The following is a 7995-nucleotide window of genomic DNA, read 5'->3' as shown; positions in this document are numbered from 1 at the left end:
ACTGACCTGGGCCAGCCACAGGTTTTTTATTGTAGTATAGACATGGCCAAGGGATTCAGCAAGGAAGATGCAAACAGTTGCCCCCATGGACCCAATACACTCACTACACCTGCAAGATCCTAGTGTTGCATGTACATTTACCTGTTTTGTTCGTACTATTCTTTTATGTTTTGTTTTTCTAGATCATAAACCCTTCAGTGTGCTTAATAAATGAATTCAAGTATTAAATGCAACACAGATACAACTTTTAAGCAGTGATCAAGGTTATGAGGCACATCTATTATTAGCTCCATGGTGTGTACATATACATACACCACATAAAAGACGGTTACTAACCTTTCGCAACTGTTGTTTTTCGAGATGTGTTGCTCATGTCCATTCCAATTAAGTGTGTGGGTGCCTCATGCACAGTTGCTGGAAGGTTTTTTTCCCAGTGGTACCTATAGGGTTGGCTCTGGAGTCCCTTGGGGTCATGCACCTCCATGGTGCCCTATATACAGCTCTACCGACCCACCGCCTATTCAGTTCCTTCTTGCCAGCAGACTCTGACAGAGGGCTAGGTGGGTGGGTCTTGGAATGGACATGAGCAACACAACTCAAAGAACAACAGTTACAAAAGCTTAGTAACCATCTTCTCTTCAAGTGCTTGCTCATGTTGATTCCAATTAGGTGACTCATAAGCAAACCTCTCCCCTTACCCCCCGCCACGTGGTGGAGTCAGAGTTCAATGTGATACTGACTGCAGAACTGCCCTGCTGACCGCTGCATCTTCCCTGGTTTGATGAGTGATGGTGACGTAGTGCACTGCAAAGGTGTGGATGGAGAACCATGTCGCTGCCCTACAGATGTCCTGGATCAGGACTTGGGCCAAGAAGGCAGTTGAGGTCACCTGGGCCCTTGTGGAGCTGTCAATGGTGAGGCATGCATATTCACCAGGTCATAGCATGCCCTGATGCATGATGTGATCCATGACGAGATCCTCTATGAAGAGAATGGGAGGCCCTTCATTCTTTCTGCTACTGCTATGAAGAGCTGAGATGACTTCCTAAAAGGTCTCGTTCTTTCGATATAGAAGACCAGTGCCCCCCGCCCAAAGTCTAACGAGTGAAGGCTTTGCTCATGGCTGCTAGCATGCGGTTTGGGGTAGAAAACAGGAAGACAAATGTCCTGGTTTGAATGAAACTGCGGAAGGAAGGCTGGATGTGGACGCAGGCAAACTTTGTCCTTAAAGAAAACCATAGAGGGAGGCTCCAATGTCAAGGCCTTCAGTTCCAAAACCTTCTGGCCGATGTTATGGCCACTAGAAAAAACATCTTCCATGACAGGTACAAGAGAGAGCATGTCATCAATGGTTCAAATGGTGGCCTCATCAGCACGGACAACACCAGATTAAGGTCCCTTGGGGGATCAGCTGATGCATTTGAGGGAACAACCTTTCTAGGCCCTTGAGGAAGCGACCTACCATTTGGTTCAAGAAGATCAAACAGCCATCCACCCATGGATGGAAAGCTGAAATGGCAGGTAGGTGGACTCTAATCAAAGGCATCATCAGCCCCTGATGTTTCAGATGTAAAAGGTAGTCCAGGACGAGAAGAATTGCTGAATCTCCAGAGAGGTGCCTTTTTGTCTAGACCAAATGGAGAATCTCTTCCATTTTGCCAGGTAGGTAGCCCTAGTGGAGGGTTTTCTACTTCCCAGTAGGATCTCCCTGACCTGCTCCGAGCACTCCATCTACCACTGGTTCAGCCATGGAGCTTCCATGCTGTAAATGCAGGGCCTGCAGGTTCGGGTGGCAAAGGCGGTCTTGCGTGATCAAGTGTGGCACTAGCGGGAGACTGATCAGGCTGTCTACAGAGAAGTTGAGAGGTATGGGAAACCTGTGTGTCGTGGCCACACTGGATCTAGCAGGATCATTAGTGCCTAGTCCTTCCTGGTCTTCAGAAGGATCTTGTGTACCAGAGGTACCAGAGGAAAGACGTAGAGAAGATGACCTGACCAGGGAATGAGGAAAGCATCTGCAATCGAACTGGGCTGTGGCTCAGGAAACAGCAGAATTGGGCACATTTTCTGTTGGACCTCATTGCAAACAGAACTATCTTGGGACTCCTCCACCTTCGGAAGATGTCGTTGATTACGTCCAGACGGAGAGATCTCTCTTATGTAGATATCTACCTGCTGAGATGGTCCGAAAGTATGTTCTGGGATCCCGGTAGGTACGAGGCTTCTAAGTGTATTGCGTTCATTATACAGAAATGCCAGAGGTTGAGGGCTTCCTGAAACTGGAGAGAAGAGAGAGCACCACCCTGTCTGTTTATATAGAACATCACTGTTGTGTTGTCCATTTTGACTGTGACACACTTGCCTTCCAGATGAGGTCTGAAGGCTTGACAGGCAAGTTGTACCACTCTTAGTTCCCTTACGTTGATGTGGGTCGACAGGCCTTCTTGTGACCAGAACGCTTGAGTCCTCAGGGAGCCCAAATGGGCCCCCCAGCCTGTGTCTGACACGTCCATTACTAGGGTGAGGGTGGGAGAGGGCTTGACAATGGAACTCCCGCACATATCACTCACTGGTTTAAACCACCAGCAGAGTGAGTCCAATACTGATGTTGGAACTGACACTACCTTCTCTAAACTATCCCTGGACAGCTGGTATACCAAGGTCAGCCATGTCTGTAAAGGTCTCAGGCACATTCTGGCATGCTGGACTATGTAAGTACAGGCTGCCAGGTGACCCAATAGTCAGACAACACCTGACAGTAGTCATGGGGTGCCATTCCCATTCCTTTATGATGGAGAGAATGGACTGGAAACAAGCTTCCAGGAGGGAGACTCTGGCTAGGTTTGAGTCTATGACAGTCCCTATAAACTCTATCTGTTGAACAGGCACTAGGGTTGACTTTTATGCATTGATTAGGAGTCCTAAGTTGGCAAACGTCAGGGTTTCTAGCTCTATGTCTGATTGCACTTGCTGTCGGGAGTGACCTTTGATCAACCAGTTGTCCAGATAGGGGTAACCTTGTATCCCCCTTCGTGAAGACACTGGGGCCGCTGAGAGGCCAAACAGTAGCACCACAAACTGGTCATGGAATTGTCCAACCACGAAACGGAGAAATCTTCTGCCCCTTGGGATGATTGATACATGGAAGTATGCATCCTTGAGGTTGAATGCAGCATCAGGGCCCCCACATGGGGGGAGAAAAAAAAAAGAGTACACTTTACCGGGGCCCAGTCCAGGCTGCAACCCCCATTGTGTGTGTAGGAGGGGGCCCGTGTTACAAGTTTGTACTGGGCCCAAAAAAATTATGCTTGGGCCCTGTGCAGCATACCAATCTCCTGGATCCAGAGAGGGATGATGCCAGGGAGACCATGCGGAACTTCAACTTTTTCCATGTATTTGTTGAGGTTTTTCAGGTCTAAAAATTGGCTTTTGGGATTAGGAAGTATTGGGAATAGAACCCTTGGCCCCCCAGAACTGGCAAAACCTCTTCCACCGCCCCCACTTTCAAGAGCTGCTGCATTTCTTGAGTTAGAAGTTGCTTGTGAGAAGGTCCCTGAAGAGGAATAGGGAGAATGGGGAATGTGAGGGAGGAAGGGGTTGAATTGGATAAAGTATCCCAGTTTTACCACGTGTAGAAGCCATTTGTCTGACATAAACTGGGCCCACGCCTGGTAGAAGAGGGATATGCAGTTGGAAAATAACAAAGGCAGAGGATTCAAGGTTCAGATTGGTATGCCATCCCTGGGCACACCCTCAAAAGTTATACTTCTGGCCTGGAGGCTGCTTCGTTGATCCTTTGCTGTGGCTGGATGATGCTTGGTAAGGTCTCCTCCTAATGCTCCTGCCTCTCCTTCAATTAAAGTCCTGCTTCTGTTGAGGCTGATAGAAGTGTGGAGGTGGCTGAGGTCTAAAGTGATGTCTCTGTGCCTATGTATGTAGGCCCAGAGATTTGAGGGTGGCCCTAGAGCCCTTTAGACTGTGCAGCCTTGAGTTGGTCTGGTCTGAAAATAAAGACCGACCCTCAAAGGGGAGGTCTAGAACAGTTTGTTGGACCTCATGTGGGAGGCCCGAGGCCTATAGCCATGAACTCCAGTGCATTGTGACCCCTGAATCCATGACACGGGCTGTCACATCCGTGGCGTCCGATGACCCTGGAGCGAGGTTTTAGCTATTGTTTTGCCTTTGTTTACCAGGCCTATGAACACCTTCCTGGTGTCCATAAACTTCATCATGGCCCCCCAGGTATTAAAGGAGTATCTACTTAATAGGGCCTGTTGGTTTGCCACCCTGAGTTGCAGACCCCCAGTAGAATAAGTCTTCCTGCTAGGAGGTCCATCCTTTTTGTATCTTTGGTCTTTGGTGTGGGTCACTGGTTCCCCTGCCTCTCCCTCTCATTCGCTGCAGTGACAACCTGGAGGTGGATGAATATAAAGATACTTGTAGTCCTTAGCTGGTACAAAGTACTTTCTTTCAACTCTTTTGGCAGTCAGGGGAATTGAGGCAGGGGTTTGCCACTGTACCTTCATGTTTTTTCAATGGTCTTAATCAGGGGGAAGGCAACCCTAGCGGGCCCTGACGGAGATGGGATGTCCATCATTAGCTCCCCGCCTTCTTCAGAGACTTCCTCCACCTGAATCCCCAGGTTTTGTGCAACTCTGCAGAGGAGGTCCTGGTGGACTTTCCCGTCCTCCGCTGACAGTACTGGAATGGAGTCTGCCACTGTCTCATCTAGCAATGAGGAAGATAATTTCCTCACTGGGGCAGTATTCTACCTTTCTGCACCTTGTGGATCTTACGGTGCTGGGCATTCTTCCTCTGTGTCGGTGCCGCCAGCATCTATCTCGGTGTCGGTGCCGTACAGTGGTTCCTCATACTCTGTGCTGGCACTGGCCCCAGGTCTTTAAATTGTTTCTGTGCATGCTTGAAAGGATCTACTCCCCGACACCAGAGACAGAGACCAGCCTGACTGCGGCCTTGGGCTTGATGGAAGGCCCAAGAGGTCCAATATGGCCACTGCACTGGGGCCTGCCACTGCGGAGGACATGGCATGGAGTAGGGGTGAGGCATCTGCCCACCTCTGTCCTGGTGCTGACTTCTCCACAAGGCATAGGACTCTGCTTCTGAGTCCTATTCAGTGTTCACTCCTCAGGGACCAAGGTGGTGTGATGCCCCTCAGTGATGGCAATTGGTGCCGGGGTGACTGATGGCAGGACATCATTGCTAATTTCCCTGGCAACGGTGCCGTGCGCTGTCTCAGCACCGAGGGTGCTCCCTCTGATGGTCTTTCATAGGGAGTGATGGCGGTAGCTTGATGAGCTCCCTAGCCACTTCAAAGGTCCCCAGGGTAGATGGTGAATGCAGCTCTTCCTCTCCTATTTCCTTGGTAGGGGAACTGATCAGCACTGGACTCAACACACCCCTCTGTGGGGCCACAGTCAATGGTGCTGCCTCCACAGGGATGGTGGCCTATCGTGGGTCGCACTGCACCAGCTCTTATGCCCAGAAGACTTAGGTGTGGGCAAGCAACCTCACCTTAGTTACCAGAGAGTGAGAGTGGTGCTGCAGTTTCAATGAAGTCTTCGGTGCCGGTAATGCCTGGTGGTGCCGAGAGTCTCTTGAGCCAGAGTCCTTGCTCAGCACCATGATCCCAGCTGACACCAGTGCACTCCTAATCTACTCCAAGGAGGTGGGCCCCAGCTCTGCCTGGCTCGGGGATGGTGTCACGCGGGCTGGCTTGGGCGGGGGGGAAGGGGAAAGCGTTTACTGTCTTGTGTAACATTAAGATGTCAAAATCATAACGATTCATGTAAGATATGCCATGTCAGGTACTGTTAGAAAGGATGTAATGCACTGAGAAAGATGGCAATACTTATGTTCATGTGCTATATCTGTAGTGGAAGTTATGGGCATATTTGATGTACCTGTGTTTCAAACTATGCTGTATAAGACACACCCCAGACAGAGAGGCGGCAGGACAATAGCCCACTTAATGGCCCATCAAAACCTTTACAGAAGCCAAGGGCCCAGGAAGAAACTAAAGGAATATCTGAAGAGTTACCAGGATTGGCCCATGTGACTCTGGACTCCATTTTAGTTCTTGTAACATTCCACAAGACAGCATGGCCAAGGCCAGAGGGTATATAAGGCCAAGCCACAGAAACCATTTTGTCTTTGTTCCTGTTCAGCTACAGACACATACCTACCTCTGGATCAATTCATTTTACAACTGAACCGAAGGACTTAGACCCATCCAGGTGTTGGATGTGTACCAGAGGAACTGTACAAGCTTGCAACTCCACAATTCTCCCAGAAACTTGATGTATATGGACTTGCAATCATCTATATGCATTTGCTTTGCTTTGACTCTGATTGGCTGACAGCATGGTATTTTAGGTAAGATTCAAACTTATATTGATCTGGTACTGTGGCTGACACCTTGGGGTCAGAGGGAACCTATTTAGTAAAGAACAGAGTTTAAATAACTGGTCTTTTTACTGGACCCAGTGGCTAATTGGGAGCCAGGAACTGAAATGCAGTAAAGGGGGCTGTGTGTAATTGTGTACTGGCTTCTGTGGGGATTCAGAAACCCAGTTTGTGGCTGGTTGGGAAATCTGGCTTCAGTGCCACCCACCAGTGCTGAGAGAATCTGCTCCCTTTTCACAGCCTGCCCTGACCGTGTCATTTTCAGGGGGCTACCCTGGGCACGGCCCTGCCTCTCTTAGAAGGAACTTTAGCCTCTGACTTCTTTTCTTCTGCGTTCCAGGACGAAAGTCTCTACAGATTTTGCAGATCTCCTTCTGATGCGTCTCCCCAAGGTACTAAAGACACTTAGCATGTGGATCACTCTTCAGCATGGGCTTCTTACAAGCCCCACACGGTTTGAAACCAGGGGACTGAGACATGCCCCAGACCCTGGGAAGGGAAAAGGGTAATGATTCCTTAAGGGGATCCGACTAATCTAACTATTTACGGACAATTAAAAAGAGAAAACACTGGAGGAGAGACCCTTGCAAAGCAAGAGGCAATAGATTCCAGCTAACCGTCACAGGCAGTAAGAAGGAACTGAGTAGGCAGAGGGTTGGCAGAGCCCTATATAGGGCACCATGGAGGCATGATTCCTGGGGGCTTCAGAGCTCACTCTACGGGTACCACTAAGGGAAAAAACCTTCTGGCAACTATAAACGAGGCGTGCACACACCTAACTGGAATCGACATGAGCAAGCACTCAAAGAAGAACATTTTCAATATTACTGTAATAGAACATGTTTATTTAGAACTGATGAGCCGCAAGATATCGAGCTATGACATCACATCATGCCAATTACCATTTCGCTTTTCCCTTTCACTCCAATTTAAATCCCACTGTAATTATTAGCATTATTTTAAGAGCTGGTAAAGCAATTAAACAATTGGTTTCTATGATCCATACTTGGATTTTCAGCTTTGAGTGGCATGAAGCTACCTAGCAAGTTCTCCAGTTAGTGGATAAAAAAACCCTGTTGCAACCACAGTGATAAATAAAGAGAAAGTCAGAATGTCATTTTAAGGTTCACTATCTGGTGCACTGCCAAGGTTGGAAACATTGTGGCAGACCGGTAAAAGAGTGTTTGGGACAAGTAAACTTTTCCAAGTACTAGTCTTGAAGCAGTAATAAAAAAAGAAATTTAATTCTGGTCCTTTGCCTCTGTTAACCTCAATTGTTTTCATTTTTAACACATTCTTTCCAGGAAGACACACTAACAGTAAACTATAGCACTTCTTGATGACCCTCAATTCCATATGGAAAAAGTGGTCCCCGTTTTGAAATGGTTTTATGAACATATGTTCTCCTTTTAATACTCAAACTATGACTGGATTATAATTAGCTCATTTATTTTGCCAACAGATAGTTCATCACCACATAGCACACCCCCACTCTCTTGTGACTGAGGAGAGTTCCCAAAATAGCCCGCACAATTCTTATTAGGGAGACATAGGTACTCCACAGATAAGATT

This window comes from Emydura macquarii, unplaced genomic scaffold, assembly GCF_026122565.2.
Source record: "Emydura macquarii macquarii isolate MOO-44397 ecotype Brisbane River unplaced genomic scaffold, CSIRO-AGI_Emac_v2 contig_1363, whole genome shotgun sequence".
Lineage (NCBI taxonomy): Eukaryota > Metazoa > Chordata > Testudines > Chelidae > Emydura > Emydura macquarii.
Note: the sequence above shows the minus strand (reverse complement) of the source record.